Here is a 17,299-nt window from a genome sequence, read left to right as displayed (position 1 = left end):
AATAAATATCGTATGTGACTGATGTCACCCTCCAAATCCTTATTCAAAAATAAGGTCTCAGATTTTGAAACTGAGAGTGCAAGATCATGTACCAAATCATGCATCTTGCAACTGATAATATTATCAAACTCATCCTTTTTCTCAGCTTGAAATAAGGAATTTGCCAACAAAATATCAAAATACATGTTACCAATATCCTCCATTACCACACAACTTCCTTGAGATGGTTGAAGGAACCCTTCAGCCATCCAAAACTGAATTAACTCTTCCTTTTTAATCTCATAATCTTTCGGAAAAATTGAACAATATGCAAAGCATTTTTTAAGAGATGGTGATTGCAGATGATCAAAGCTCAATTTTAATATTGGTAACATCTTGTTGCTAACGCCTGGAAAATTCCAAATTTCATTGCTTTGAATTGCTAACCATTCACTTTTTTTCATTTTTATGAGCCATTGTCCCTCCTAGGACTTTTGCAGCTAATGGGACCCCTCCACACTTTTTGGCAATATCATATCCGATTGTCTCCAAATCTGGAGTTAACGGAATTGAAGATACCATTTTCTTAATTATAGACCAACATTCATCTTCAAGTAGTTTTTCTAAGTGATATGAGGGAATTGTCTCCATGATTCTTGCAACATTGTCACTACGAGTTGTTACAATGATATTGTTTCCAATATTAGAATTAATTCCTAACAAACAACCACTTAATTTATCCCATATCATATGATCTTCATTCCAGACATCATCAAGAATGAGAAGGTATCTTTTCCTTGCAACTCTTTTTGAAGGTTTTGAAGTATGGCATTCTCACTTTGTAATTGACTTGACTTATTGGTAAGTGATTCTAGAATCTCTCTTAAAATCCTTTTTTCATTGAAATCGTTAGAGACACATACCCATATTGTTTTATCAAAATGTTTCTTTACTAGCTCATGATTGTACACAAGTTTTGCGAAAGTTGTCTTTCCCAAACCCGCCATTCCAACTATAGGAAGGACTAAGAGTTGTTGATTGGTTGTACTAGTTAGCAAGTTCACTATTTCCAAAACATCATTTTGCCTTCCTATAACTTCTGAATGATTAAGAAAGGAGTTTGTCTCTCAGTTTGGGATAATTTCATTGTTAGTATCTACTGATTCCACTAACAATAATTTAGCAAAGCCATACTTATTTGCCAAGTCCTCTACTCTTACCAGTGATTCCTGAATAGCCTTAATTTTGTCTGCCATTGGGAGGCGGAATAAACAGGGATTGGAGGTTGAACAAATATCACGTACCTTTCTCTTCCTTTGGTTTCCACCTTCTATCTTTTGCCGGAGACTCTCGTATGCAAACTCGTCCAGCACATCGTCAGCTTCATAAGCAACATCTTCAAGCATCTGGAGCCAAAGCTTCACAGACTCATCTCTCACTTGCCTTCTCTCAGCATCAGTCAGAACAGCTCGAATCATGGTTAATGATTGACGAATCCCTCTTAGCTCGTCCTCGCAACCCCGAGCACTGCTGATCAGCTTAGTAGCATATGAAATCAACTTACTTACAATTTCCCCAGTCATTGAGCTCACAATTCCGTCAGTCATGGAGCTCACAATTTCCCTTGCCATCGTGCGCTGATGATAACTCAAATATAAGTCTAAAATTATTCATAAACTATTATCAATAGATCAGAGTGAAACATCAGCTTGCGCAAATGACATTTTTTTAATGAATCAAGACTTTAATAAACAAACAAATACACAATACAACAAGCTTCCTTCCTAATAACATCATCAAAACAGGAAGGACAACTACCCAACACAAAAGAACCGATGACTTTACAATTAAGAGACCATTTGGCTAAGGTGTAATAATCAAGAATTGTGTAATAATATATATGTGAATAAATATCGTTTTCTAATGATACGTAATTGTAAAGTGTGTAAATATTAGAAGTATCTAATTACCAATGGACAAAGTTTGGCAAAGATTTTATTTTATTTTAATTATTTTGATGAAGACAATGAATTTTAATGTAGTGTAAGGTTACAACTCTACTCAACATCTTTTGATTGTATATAAATTTTGACAAATTCACCGTTGGATTATATTCTCTTCCTATATCCTCCATGTTTGCAAAATTTTTAAAAGATAAAAAATCAATATTTATGTCATCAATCAAATATTTAAATTTCAATTTTTTATAATGTGAAATTATGCATAAAAAATAAGTTTATAGATCGAATAATAAATAAAATTTAATTGACATGAAATTTTACATGTATGTTAAGAACATAAAGAACATGCAATCTAACCTTTAGATTTTTAAAATATATAGTCTTGTACTCATGTTAATTCTTTAAATCAAAGTTGGAGGTTTAGGCTACAACTAAGTTTGGGGTCAACTTTGTCCATCATTAATTATATTAAGATGATCAAGTGGGCATTTAGACTTTCATTACCACAACAATTGTAGGGGAATTAGCAAAAAATGATCTGTTGGAAAGATGATTTAGTTCTTAGATTACAGCTTTGAGAACAACAATTTTGTTCCTATACAAAGGGGAAGAAAAAAAAAAAACTTTCTTTCTGTACAAGGTGGAGGTATTAGGTTTAGGTTTGAGTTATAAAGCATAAAAATTGATAGTAATAGTCATAATAGTATTGATGAAGACATAAATAAAACGAAGAATATATAATTTCCAGAACAGAGTCTTACTTGAGAATGTGAAAACTTGAATTTCGTCTTTGAGAACTAATGCACTTGATGATCTATGAAAGAGGTTGGGAATTGCCAATGGAAGGAGATCTGGAAGGCTTTGGTGTTTTGTCTGTTTCAGTTAAAAGTGGAGCTTTTCACGGGTGAGAAGGTAGACATTTAAGAGCATTCACATAAAGTCTTTTTAAAAAAAAAATTATTTTAACATAACAACTTTTTTTTTTTTTTTACATATTTTTATATAAACTATCTATTTTACATTATATATTATTAAAATATTAATTATTTAATTATTTATTTTTCTTCAAACCTATCAATTATTATCTATTTTCTTCTTTCACCTTCGATATATGTAATAAAAAAAATACTAGTGTATTTTTATACAATTTTATACATCTTGACGTGGATGAATATTAACCTTAATTAAATAAAATATAATACTTTTTCTTATTATACAAGCACTCAAAATGCAAGTGCTCTTTATCAGTTCAAAATTGGACTTGAACTGGTCAACGTGAACCTCAAAAAAAAAAGTAATGGAATTTCTAATACGTGGAAAATGGATCAAACCCAAAACCCAATCCGACGCAAACAAGTTAGGTGCAGGTTTGATCAATTGAACTGAGGGGTCAAAATACAATTTTTCCCTATACTCATTAAAAGTTTGTAGGCAATTTTTGTATGTACTTTAGATCATTTTCTCAATTTTTTAAATAAATTTTTTAGTAAGAACGTTTTAGTTTAATTTGATAGGTACATTCTAGTATTTCCAACAAAAAAATTCAGAATTGAATCTATTGATATGTATTGTCTAGTGTTTCATGTTTTTTCAATTGTCATGTTACTAGTTAGTTGATTAAAGTATTTTTAATATTTAGGTAAAAAACAGAGGGTTCATATAGGTTAATATAGCATATAGGTTAATCCAAATTTTTATTTTGATTTTTCATAGATCTAAAAAAAAAAAAAGTGACTTCTTTAAATTTAGATTTAGTATATGTTTGGATTCAGCGTCCACGTTTTGCGTTTTGCATTTTGCACTTTTTTTTTTTTTTTTTTTTTTTTGGGACCAGCGCCTCTTACACTGTTCATGTCCCATGAACAGTACATTAAGGCAAATAAATAGTAATTTAAAAAGTGAACAGTAACCAGAAATTATTTTTTTATTGTTTAAAATAAGCAGTATCTAAATGCACCCTTAGATACTTTTGATCCAAACCCAATCTCGATCTGAATCTGTCGATCCAATCATGTCTTTATTTCTTTTTTGGTTAAACAAAGCTCATAATAATATTAATTAGAAACAATCACTATCAATCTATTTACAAAAAGCTCAATTTTATACTAGGCAGGTCATTCAAAATATGCAGAGTAGGTCCTTTCTTCTCATGTTCACATTCACGCTTCAATAACTTTTAACCTCAATTATTACAAATATTGACCACATTTGTGTTTAGGTCAATCAATGCTTTTTACGCTAGCTTCTTTTTAGGTACATCATAGTTCGCATGCAATTCTCTTGTATTGACTGTATTAGTATGTACAGTCTAATCCATAAGCATGTAATTACTTTATTTTTCTTTATTTTGCTTTGCCCAAAGCAAAATAATGTAATTACATGCTTATGAATTAGACAGTTCATACTAATACAGTGTGTATATATATATATATATATATATATTGTGTGGGGGATCATTATGTTTGCCTTCTTTCTCTTTAATTGTTTCATTTGATTGTTTCATCTATATCCTTTTATTATTATCAGATTTTATCTATAGGGTTCATGAGACTAAAACTAAAACCAAACTTTTTAGTGTGACCTATTTGATTGTAAATATTGTAAATACATATTTAGTCAAATATATATAATTATATTGCATAAGTGATTGCAGAAGAAATTATTAATTGAATTAACCCCAAATTTGTAAAAAAAATACTTATATATTTAAAATCTTTATAAGTTGTTGACTATTCATGTATCATATAATACAAGATATTATATGTGATATATACAAATATTAAAAATCTAAGTCAAAAATACTATTCTAATTTTGAAAAAATATATTTATGTAAAAATAAAATAAAATGCATGTTAATGGGATTTCTACCATGCAGAAAATAATGCATCACAAAACTAGGCTCAATTGGTGAGGCAAATAGGCAACCTTGTAAGGCCCCAAAGAAAAAAGGTCTCTAAATTTTTACCAATATTGATATCTTTGTACCACTAGAAGTATTAATTAAGTCTTATAATTCACAAATAAATAAAAGATAGTTTAAAAAAAAAAAAAAAAAAAAACTAGTTAAAGAAAACCTTTTTCATTGGACGTCTAAATTTGTTTTTCTTAGTTTTAGATTGAAAGAACTCATTTAATCTTCCACACACAAATACTAAAAAAACTCATTAATTTCCCACTAGTAAATAAATTTATACTCAAATTTTATTTAGAGATTCAAATGTAGAATTTTATTAAAATTTTTAATCATAATTTTTTTGTAATTTTTTGCTTCACTCAAGAAATAGTTTTTATTTTAGTTCTTTTTTTGTAATTTTTTGCTTCACTCAAGAAATAGTTTTTATTTTAGTTCTATAGTCATTGAGTAATACAATAAATTTGTTTTAATTTGTTATTTTATATTAAAAAATAGATTTTAAATAATAATAAAAACCAAAAGTTAAATAAATCTTCAACTTTATTTGAAGAAGTTGCCTTAGACTTACACCCCACAATGTATTAAGTGAAGAATACAAAACTGTAACCTAATTCAACCCAACTGAGTCTTCATTTATCCTCAATTATTACAACCGATTCCATTGTTGGTTGATAGTAGACTCACACAGTCACACTCACACTATGCATGGGGCACTTTCGTCTTTATATATTGTCATCTCATCTTCCAAGAAATTGCGGGCCCGTTTGATAATATTGTTCTAGTAACGTTGTTTGTATTTTTTGGAAATACGTGTGGGTAAAAAAGTGTGTGAAAATACGTGTAAATGTTATTTAAAAACTGAAAATTGTTGTTTAAGTTGTGGTACCAAACACCCCCTTCCTCGCATACTCCTTTTAGATGCCACTACTTGGAATAATAATATTTTGATCTGTAGTCTATTTTTATATTGATTAATTGATTAATTTATATGTTTAAGAGAGAAAAACTCATGGATTGATCTAAGCTAGAAGACAGGCAAAATAAATAAAAATTCAAACCCAACTTCACCTTCACGCTTGAATAATTTTCAGCCTTGCATTATTGGAACTTTTGACCACTTTTGCCATTGCTCAATCAACACTTTGCACTTTATCTTCTTCTGAAAAAAAAAAAAAAAAAAAAAAAAAAAAAAAAAAAAAAAAACTTAATATAAATTTTTTTATTAGTGTAAATATGTTATTTAAAATATTTTATATTTTTAAAAATACAGCATCATTTTAGTATACATACGGAAAGTTTATCACAGTAATTGAAAATATTCTAGGACTAACATATTCATAATGTTTGATTTCTTCAAACGTGTTTGACGAATTGTGACTACTATAGTTTGAAAACAACTTATTTAGTTGAAATTGAAAATATTTTGCTAAAATTACTGTAGATAAAGTTAAAAAGTAGCTAAAAAAATACAGTGAAACTCATGAATAATATCAAAAAAATGCAATAAAACCCTTAAATAGTAGCAAAAATAAACTGAATAATAGCAAAAATAAACTAAATAGTAAAAAAAAAAAAACTGACATTTTAAACCAATGCACGCAACTTCTATATCAAACCAACGTACATCTCTAACCATCACAAAAGTGATATACAAAGCCTATAATAAGCTAATTCCATAGCTCAATACTTTTCGTAGTTATGTCATCAAGAACATCTACCGTTGGATTGGGTATATCCGGGGTCAACTTGACTGGCTTTGGTCAATAAACATGTAGTAGTCTTCCTCATGTGGCACTTTCTACTCTATCTCTTGTCATCTTCCAAGAAATTACTCCTTTATGTCGTTGTATCTTGATAGTATACACTCTGCATGGGGCACTTTCTGCAATAATCTATCTCGTCTTCTTCCAAAAAATTGGAATTATATTTTGATCTTTTATCCATTTTATATTATTGATTAATCCATCAATTTATCTTAATGATTAAGAGGGAAACTCATGGATTGATCTAAGCTAGAAGTACTAGTGACTCCTTTTAATACAGGTAGTTTTAATTTGATCCAATCTTGACCTTAATCTATTAAGTTCAAACCAAACTCAATCATGTAGCCAGGATAGACCCAAAAAAAAAAAATAATAAATAAATAAAACCCGACTTCACCTAACGCTTGAATAATTTTCACCTTCACCTTCACGCTTGACCACTTTTGCCATTGTTCAATCAACACTTTGCCCTTTATCCTCTTTTGAGGTATTTCACATCCACTTGTCTACGTTTGAGTCTTGATGCCTTCATCATTCATGCCACTACGTTTAATGCTTATTTGTAAGAGTAGTGTTTATTGCACACAAACTAACTCACAGTCTTGCATGCATGTCCAAACTACAGAACTTGTGCAAGTCATGATTTTCAATTGTGTGCCCCAAAACTGTGTGAATTAGTTTGTGTGCAATAGCTTTTACCCTATTTGATCTTATTTGCTTTTAGAAGCCCCTTTCTTCACCATGATGCCTATTGCTAATGTACCAGAGATTAAAATAAAATAAAACAGATAAGGCATCAGAATATGATGAAGTCACTGCCTATCCAATATTATTCCACTTGATTATCAGAAAATTATCTAGGATAAAAATAAAATAAAAATAAAAAAATAGAAAGAAAACTTAAAAATAGAAAAATTTCTCACTGAAATCCATAACTTGATCTCAGGAAAAAAAAAAAATGCATCAAATTCAAGTCTCTTATTGGCCTCTCCAATTTCTTGCACAAGTCTAAAGACAGAATTTTAAATTTTATGTCTGTTTTTATTTCTGAAGTTTGAGCATTCAAATAAAGATGCATACAATGATAACCAATATGTAAGGCTAATCACAAATGCATACCTCATAATCTAGAAAAGTGTTGAAGTCACTGCTATGGAGACTTTAAGTAGGAAGCCACAACATAAGATTTGAAAAGTGAATGAATTGTCATTAATTCTGTACATTCAAGAAAGAATAGAACTATTTCTCATTATATAGATGGGAAATGGAAGCAGCCATGGCATGAAGTGTAAATGCTAGGAAAGCCTTGGCCTTACTTGATGCTTTGTCGATGGTGATACCTAATATACCCAATCAACAATTGCAGATACATTCAAATTACGGTTTCAGTTGACCTACAACCAGAAATTTTTGAGGAAAAAATAATAAGAAAGAAAACTCAAAACAATAAAATTAATGTAACTTGAGAATCACAACAATCTTGAAGGAATCCAATCATGAGTATCAAGTTGTACTTCCATATAGTGTACACTGTACAGTAAACCGAATATTAAGTTCGTCTACAAATATAATCAAAATAGAATAAACAATTTGTCAAAGATTTTCACTCAAGTTCAGAACTAACTTCATATGAATTCAGAACATTAACAAACGTTGGTGAAGTTTCAAAATTTGAATAGATGAAGAGCCCTTACCAATGAAGACAATACAATAGTAACTAAAGATCCCTAAGCAATGTATACATTGTTAGTAGACCAGATTAAACAATTGTTGGTAGAACAGAATAAACACACATCACACAAATAATCTCAAGAACTTAAGAATTGATTGTCCAAAAGAATATATCAGATTTCTGCTGTAGGGAGGAATTTGAAGATCTAAGTATGCTATTCAGGAAAATATGTTGCACTATATGAGCACACGTTTTTTTTTAAAAGAAAATTTTAAGTATATTATTAAAACATAAGTGCATAAGCTAGTCTATCTCAAAGTGAAATGTTAAACAAAAGGACATTTGAGAAAAAATATCAATTTTAGATCTTTTGAGCTTAGAATAAGAACCAAGTGTTTATCAAGATATTTGGAACATGGGCAATCTTGAACTATCTAGCTGAAAAACATGTCCTCTAGTTGAAAAATAAAGGAATACCATCATCTGTCATTTAGTGAGGCACCAGACCCTTACCCCTGCTGGTAGATATCTCAGCTTCTTGCAACTATTTAGAGACAGGTTATCAAATAAATGAAAGGTTCTCCAAATATAGTGGAAAGTCATCCACTCTTGTTAACTCTTTGATTTCAAAATATGTTACTTACGCTTGTTGGGATAGATGAGGCAGCAACTTGAGCTTAGGCCACCACCCACATAATGTTTGATTTGTGTGCAACCTAAAATGTCTGACACCCTTTAAACAAAAAAGAAAAACAGAAAAGAGAGAGAGAGAGAGAGAGAGAGAGAGGGAAACAAGCTCCTTTAACAATACAACGTATAATTTTTCTTTCTTTTATGGATCCAGATTACAGTACCAAAGTCAGATAACACCACAATGCAAAGTATGTAACTGAAAACTAATAATGAGTATGCGTTTCAGTATTAGGCAGATTTACTTTTGCAACCCTGAGAAAACATAGTAAGATTTTACAAAATGTAATCCAGTCTCAGCTTTAGATTTTAAAATGAAACCCGAGAATAGATCCTTTTGATTAGAAAATGGGGAAAAAAGAAGTTCCAAAATGAACATGTAAAAGATTAAATTAAGAAATGGATACATCATCCTGAAGAACTCCATATAGCATGTACAAGATCATCAAAACTACCTATTGCTGTTGATTTGCCACTGAAACATAAAGAGCAGACAAATTTGAGAAAGAAAAACAAATTTAGTAAATAGTATACAAGATTGAAAAAAGAAAAAGGAAAGAGCAATAATAAACGATAGAAGAGAAGAAGAGAGAACTCACAAATTTTATCTCTGGGCCACTCAACTATTTCTACCTCCTTTTCAAAGTGAACAGCAACAATATCCAGCTTTGGCTGTAATCTAAGGTTTTACAAGTGTACAAGTTAAAATAAATCCTCAACCACTGACAAATCTTCCACGTAGCTTTTTCTAGAGAGGGATTGCACATCTATCTTTGCTGGATAGTAGTGAAACAGATCTGCCTCACAACTCTGGAAAGGCTTTAACATCATCAATATTAAATGAATTTAACTGGGGATATACATAAGTATCAATTTAAAAAATATGAAATGACATTAAACTTACAAACTCACCTCATAATTTGCAGGTTCTGGTATTTGTCAAAAGTAGGGGAAGAAAATTGTTCCTGTCCTTACACCGCCCTGACTGAGTTCAGCAGAATATTTCCTATTCCTTATTTCCCTGCCTTGGATTTCATCAAGGAGAGCACATTATGGCTAGTATTGATGTAAAAGTCTATTTTTTTTTCATTTTAGAATAAGACATAGGTGCTTGGTAATTTGTTATCCTTAATTTCCGTTTTCCTATAGATATACTTTTCTGAACTTCTTAGAAAGCACTGGCCATAAAATAAACATAATGCTAGAATTTTGAACTAAAATTAAAAGCTAGATTTCAAGAAAAGAGAGCAATTATTAGGACAATTATTAAAATTATAGAGGAAAAACTCTTTATTGGCTAAAGCTCAAGTAATATTGGGAAAATATCAATAATTTTGTGTGAGTTATAATGGATTTTTTTTTTTTAATAAAAGAAAAAATTATCTTTCATGCATTATATTATGCTGGGGGAAGGGCAATAAAAAAATAAAAATAAAAAAACCAAAACCTTTACAAGAACGAGAGTTAGAGAGCTGAAGGACCTAAACTTGTTCATGCATTAGTGGACCGCAGTTGAAATACAAGTACCAAGTTTTCCTATAGACAACATCATGCCCAAATTTTATGAAAAACTTGAAGAAAGGTGAATATATTAAGGAAGGAATATCATATACTTTATTAATAAAATTTTGATATTTTACTCTAAAAAGGAAAAAAATACTAGTATTAGGGAAGAGAGAGTAGAAAGTCAGTTTTGGATGAAATTACCACCAGCTTTTTCTGATATCACATGAACTTCAAGATGCTACTAAATGGATGACATAACAGTCTATCTGTTTTAGATGACAATAATGGAAACCTGGGGAGTTACCTTTGGCACATTCTTCCATTGAGTGATCACAATCTTGGACAATAAAATATCTAATAGCTCCCATAATGTGGGAGCACATGCATCAGCTATGCCCAATCAAAATTGCTGTATGCAACTCCTAAATAGAATTTTCCGTTGTCTTCTAGGGGGGAATATTAATGCCGTCAGTAAGATAAAAACAATTATAGTTTCACAAATGCTAAAGGAATCTTTCCTGACTATGTACAAAGCATTATAATATATAATGATTATTTTGAAAAACCATCTCATATGAAAACTAAGCAGAAGTATACGAACCAAGCACAAAAGATTCCTTAGTTTGTCATTATTCATGTATGTTGAGTACAAAGTATAAAGACTCAAGTTCTTCAAAATTTGAACCCATAATGAAAAACAGACCTACCCAAGCATTCAGAAAATGGGAAAAAGCATGTATAGAAAAATTCCATCATAAGTATCACTCTACGATCAAGCAAAAGAATAATAAGTTCCCTCTTTAACCTGAAGAAATCCTAAACCTCTTATGAGTGTAAGGAACTTCTATACTATCAGAAAATCTAAAATGCCTAATTTAATGAGCTCGACTTTAAAGTTTAAAGTTTAAAGTTTCTATATGGAAACATGACGCAGGACAATCAAAACAAAACTGAAATAACAATAAAATAAAGGGATATGATCTAGGAGTCAGCACTTAGGTCTTGCTTGGAGTTAACACCAAGTGAGGAAACCACTAGGAGTCAGCACCTAGGGTGGATCTTGAGTCAGCACCAGACCAAAAAATGACCAAACGGCCATTGTTTTCATTCATCAAAATATCAACTATCTCCTCAAGGAGTACAATAAGTTGCTTATAAAGGATTACTAAACCCTAGTTCTAATTGGTTAGAAAACCCTAATTGCCTTATTACGAAAATAACCTTACTTCCAAATTAAAATATTAATAACCTAATAAACTACTAGGACCTAAAACATAAAAAATACAAATGACTTGCAAATATAAATAATACTAAATAAAAATCTTCTTGTGTCTCCCGCATCATTCTCCTCCGATTGGAGAAAACTCAACCTCGAGTTTTAAAGCATTGAAGGATTAGGATGCTGACAAGTAACACTTGCTTCAAGTCTGGAATCACCTTAGGGAGCTCAGGGAAAAGAAAAACCTTGAATTCCACCATATCAAACTCATTTGGAATAACAAAATCAATGTATGGAATCAGTATAATCTCGTCTTGAACCTTATGAACCATAGGAAGCATTGTGGTTTTAACCTCTTCGACTTCACCAAGATGTAGATCTTCAAGGACTGTGGAGGGTTGATCAGAAGCACGTTCAACAACTTCAACTTTCACATCATGTGCACCCTCAAGCTTGCTGGGTAGTTTTTGAGTGGGTGTCATTATCTATTCTAGCTGGGCATTAATCCTAGTGATTATTTGCTCCCCCAATGTCCATGAAATAGGTGAAAAATTCTGATTTGCCTTTCTTACAATAGCAAAAAGTGAACTAAGAAGATCCAAGGAAATGTCTTCACTTTCATTTATGACCAGACTCATAATTGTTTCCATGGCTGAAAGTACAGCAGGTGGATGGTTGAACCAAATCATCTTCAAGAAACTTTGAAACATCTCAACAACCAATGCATCACACTCAAGATCCAACATCACCAAGCATAACTTGACCTTTGCAATGGTATCAAGAATTGAAGTCACCTTCTTATAAGAGCGAGTAGACACATGAGACATATTTTCACATGCTGCCACAATCAATTGAAATATTTCCTTCATTTGCTCATCCTTATATGGGGCATCTGGTGCTGTTATTCTTGTAATCTCAATAATGGAAGATACAACTGATACCTTCACATCCATTTCAGCATGTCTCAAAAGTTTATTATTGATCAGAGCCTTTACTAAGGGAAAAAGCGCATCTCGCATTGATTTGGATGGTACTTGCTCCACGTATGCTAACAAATTTTCAACTTCATCAAGAAGAGTAAGGAGGTCATCAATGGGGGAAGGAGGGTTAAGGAGTCTATTCCTAGCCTCCTTAAGCTGCTTTTCAAGTTCACTATGAAAGGAAGTCTTTTTTTTTTTTTTTTTTTTTTTGTGGGGTCCGAGTCTAGGTTGCACGGACACGCCATTTTTGGCGTCGTGTCCGCGTCCGACACGTGTCGGACACCGAAACGGGGACGACGCGCCAGATTCCGGTGTCCGGCGGTGTCCCTTTTTTTTTTTTTTTTTTTTTTTTGCTTCTCCAACACGGCTCCGACACGGCGCCGACGCGGTTCCGACACGCCAGCAGTGAAAAAAAAATCACAGATTTTGACTAGTGAACTTACCAATACCATTGATTTTGTGTTAACCCTAAAATAATATAGCAAGTTTAGAGTCTCTTAGACTGAAAGTTGAAACCACATCTCAAGTTCTTCTCAACCCACCCTCCCTCTATCGCTGCCGCTGCCCTCTATCCCTAGCTGGAGTTAGATCGGGCCGATCGGCGAGCTCCGACGTCGACGTCGTGCCCTCTGTCATCTGTCCCTTTCGATCTCTCTCTCTCGGCGCGGACCGATCTCTTCTCTGTTCTCTCTGTTTTTTTTTTTCTTCTTTCTTTCTTTCCGATATTAACTTGAATGTACTGTTACTTATTATAACGCGTTTTGTTTTTGTTTTGTGTTTTTTTTTTTTTTTTTTTAACTGCTGTTGTGGCCTGTGTGCCCTCTGTCCCTTTTTATATATATATATATATATATATATATTTTTTTTAATATTAGTTATAACTTATCAATTTGTTTTTGTGTGTCCTGCTATAGTTTTATTTATTTATTAAAGTTAAATATTGTAGGTGATTTTACTAAAATGAATACTGAAAGTGCTTGAAGATTTTGTGTATTATTGTAGTACTTTGGATGTTAGTTTACTTATTTGTAGTTCTTACATAATTTAAATTCTAAACATAAATATATTTTGTCTAAAAATATTAAAAAATATGCCTAAATATAAAAATTAATTAATTATTTAAACGTCGTGTCCCCACCATGTTGTGTCCTTATTTTTCAAAAATTGCCGTATCCCCGTGTCCGTGTCCATGTCCGTGTCCGTGTCGTGTCGTGTCCGTGTCCATGTCCGTGCAACATAGGTCCGGGTCTCCTACTTTTAAAGGAAAACTGGTGTTGTATAAGTTGGGCTTAGGGCTTGTTAAAAGGATCGGGCTATGAGTTTTGCAATAGGACGACTTTTTTTTTTTTATATTGGGTGCTGGCCTACTGGATTAAGCTAAATTTATAATGGGTTGTGTTGGGTTCTTTATTTAGGCCGGGTAAAATTGTGTTTGAGTGGCTAATGGGTCAGGTACAATTTTGAGAGACAAATGCACTAGGGTTTTATATATATATATATATATATATATATATAAAAGCTTGTTTACGTAAATGGCTAAAGAAGGGAAATAGGGGAATTTAGACAAGCCAGTGGGTTACCTCATGAGATTGGATAGATGCAGGTTTGGCGTTGCAATAGAATCAGCGACGTGCGAGGCTAAGGCTTCCGATGGTGTTGTGGTTGTGGTGGTTGGCCCTTCCAACAGCTTGTGATGGTTGTGGCCCTTGTGGGCAGCGGCTTTGGAATGACGGGGTGAGATCGGTATTAACGAATTCTTGTGGTACTGTTCTAGTGGAGTGGGTTATGGGTTTTCTGGATCTGGTTTCCTTTATGGTGGTTGGCTTTTGTGTGGGTATTGTGGTTTGATGGGATGAGAAACATAGCAATGAATTTTTTTTTTTTTTTTTTGGGTGATATTATCTGGTTCTTTCCTGCAATGATGCTTCAACAAATCGGTGTTTGCTCTAATACCAGAATTGACGTAGGACAACCACACTATTTCAATGAAACAAATAAACCCTAGGAGTCAACACCTAAGGACTGACCTAGAGTCAGCACCAGACGAAAGAAGGACCAAATGGCTATTGTTTTTATTCATCAAAATATCAACTATCTCCTCAAGAAGTACAATAGGTTGCTTAAAAAGGATTACTAAACCCTAGTTCTAATTGGCTAGAAAACCCTAATTGCCTTATTACGAAAATAACCTTGCTTCCAAATTAAAATATTAATTGCCTAATAAACTACTAGGACCTAAAACAAAAAAATACAATTGACTTGCAAACATAAATAATACAAAATAAAAATCTTCTTGCGTCTCCCGCATCAAAACGCTTAATGTATACACCCTGTGTTCTCTATGATTGAATAGCTAAATAAAGAACACCTGATGTTGCTAGATTCGTTAGAGAGAGTAAACTCATCAACGATTTTAGAAAGGAAAAAGAGGAGGTTGGTGATAACTTGCCAAAATTAGTTATCTTCACAGTTATTAAATTGCATCATTACAATATGGTCTCAGTTGTAAAAGTTTGAGCAATATTAGATTTGATGAGTTCTTACCCTAGTTGATGATAGACTACCACCAACACTAATCATTCAAAAATCACGAATATATATTGAATTGACAAATTTTCTTTTTCTTTTGCAATGTAACAAGTTAGTAAACATTGTAGGAAAGGAAAAATGATAGGGAAGAGGGGGTCAATGGCATGAATAGTATTTTTTTTGGATTGAATAAATACTTTATTAGTTAGAAGATAATATTTGAAAACGTACCAACTTTAATGATATTATTTAGCACAAAAGGCATATCCTTAGGTCACAGTTACCTGCATTTCATTTTTCACAATATATTTAAGCTTTCATGAACTAATGTGGGATGCATGTACTTAAACAAGGCACCTACTGCTTGTGCACAGGTCTCCCGAACAGGAGCAACAACCTGATCTGATACATAATCACCAAATCTGCAATAAAATAAAATAAAATAATTGAATTTACTGATATATGAATACACAAACACAGATCAGAAATATATATAGTCTACTATTCCGAATAGATTAAGAGGAAACCGAATCACTCAAGTATACAGTTCATATATAAATATAAATATATCATACTGTACCGGTCAAAGACACAATAGATGAATTGCACATTCTTGAAGAAATTCACAGTTTTTTAGCCACAAATTCCTAGCTACTTTAACGAAGTTCATCAGCTCACAATTTTCAGGAATATTTTTCAGCAGATCTGCTTTTCCAATGGAAACCTTATCCTCAGCGTAACCCTTCATCCTTGCAGTATCAGCAGCATCTTTACACGAATATCATGCACCATCAAGAAAAGATTCTGGCTCAGCCTTAACAAAAGTAACATTCAACTGGCCATTATCCAGCCCAGAAGGCAAATTCCACCCATGATCAACCTCCATGCAGACATCAAAATTACCAACCTCACTGTAAGAGACAATATTCGCCATTGTGTTGAGGATGACACATCTTCAAACGTAGGCCTCCTCAGATTTGGCTGAATCCCATCTGATGAAACTTGCATATTCAAATCAATCAATCAATCAATCTCTCTCTCTCTCTCTTCATTGTATTTGATATACCTTTATCTTCTACTTCAACAAAAACTGCACCATCCCAGCTCAAGTCAGGCATAAACTATGAAGCACGGGAGCATTTCGGGACTCAGGTGCGGGTGCAGGATTCGGCAATTTTTGAAAAAGTAGGGTGCGGGTGCGGCGGGACTCGGCAATTAAAAAATCATTAAAAATATTTTTATTTATATTTTCTATATATTTTTACTATTAAAATATTCTTAAAAAACACATTACTATGCCTTGATTCACAAAACAAACAAAGAAGAAGGAAAGAAACACATTACTATGCCTCTGAGGTCAGAATTTCGGCTGTTCCGGCGAGTTTCAAGGCAGATTTTGGCCGTTTCCAGCCTGTTTCGGCCGTATCGGTCGCCGGCCGATACGACCCAATATGGCCAATACGGCCCGATTCTGGCCAAATCAGCCCGGTTCGGCGCGAATCGAAGCCAATTCAGCGCGAATCGAGCCGAGTCGGCTCAAATCCGAGAATAAAAAAATAATAAAAAAAAAAAATAAAAAAAAAGAAAAAAACTCAGACGCAGCACCAACGCGTGGGCAACCACATCGGACGCCGCGTCCCACGTCGGACTCGAGTGCGGCACCCTCCCAGCCGCGTCCGTGCTTTCTTGGGCATAAACACCCCAGTAGAAGCACCTTGTTGAGTAAAAATTTCCCTCAAGGCCATGACACTACCATGGCGAACCTCCCAAACTATCAAAAACAAAATGGTAGAAGGGGGAAAAAATCGCTTGCCTGGATCAAAAATATCAAGGATGAGTTGCTCAAAAAAACTATGGAAGGGCCACCGCCCGTCTCCATCATGCTCCAAGCTGTCTTCGTCATTATTAACATCCAAAAATGACTACATAAGAAGCCAAAAGCAAAAGTTTGTACCTTATAATATGCAAAAGCCAAAACATAGAATGGTAATAAAAAAACAGTGCTTTGGCAACCAAAACAGAGAATGAATAATATAATACAATGTTGAAGCTCTAAACAACAAAACAACATGTAGCTGAAGATAT

General features: G+C 32.8%; 1 protein-coding gene and 2 long non-coding RNA genes across 6 annotated transcripts in view; all 3 read right to left on the bottom strand.

The window, feature by feature from the left end:
- LOC126703753 (putative disease resistance protein RGA3) overlaps positions 1-17,299 on the bottom strand; it is a 41,494-nt gene that overhangs the window by 18,325 nt on the left and 5,870 nt on the right. The window lies entirely within an intron of this gene.
- On the bottom strand, positions 7,643-12,863 carry LOC126701442 (uncharacterized). 3 transcript variants are annotated; one of them, XR_007647360.1, is made up of 4 exons: positions 10,468-12,861; positions 9,893-10,005; positions 9,580-9,790; positions 9,281-9,455 (listed from the first exon to the last, which is right to left on the bottom strand). It is a non-coding gene; the product is annotated as an uncharacterized LOC126701442 (long non-coding RNA). The 3 variants fall into 3 exon arrangements; XR_007647359.1 differs by lacking the exon at positions 9,281-9,455 and adding an exon at positions 7,643-8,012 and having other exon boundaries at positions 9,580-10,005; positions 10,468-12,863; XR_007647358.1 differs by having other exon boundaries at positions 9,580-10,005; positions 10,468-12,863.
- LOC126701443 (uncharacterized) lies at positions 14,566-16,751 on the bottom strand. Of its 2 annotated transcripts, XR_007647362.1 has the most exons (3): positions 15,795-16,751; positions 15,499-15,636; positions 14,566-14,598 (listed from the first exon to the last, which is right to left on the bottom strand). It is a non-coding gene; the product is annotated as an uncharacterized LOC126701443 (long non-coding RNA). The 2 variants fall into 2 exon arrangements; XR_007647361.1 differs by lacking the exon at positions 14,566-14,598 and having other exon boundaries at positions 15,389-15,636.

The sequence above is a fragment of the Quercus robur genome, chromosome 10, assembly GCF_932294415.1.
Source record: "Quercus robur chromosome 10, dhQueRobu3.1, whole genome shotgun sequence".
Classification (NCBI taxonomy): domain Eukaryota; kingdom Viridiplantae; phylum Streptophyta; class Magnoliopsida; order Fagales; family Fagaceae; genus Quercus; species Quercus robur.
Note: the sequence above shows the minus strand (reverse complement) of the source record. Positions and strands in the feature narration are given on the sequence as shown.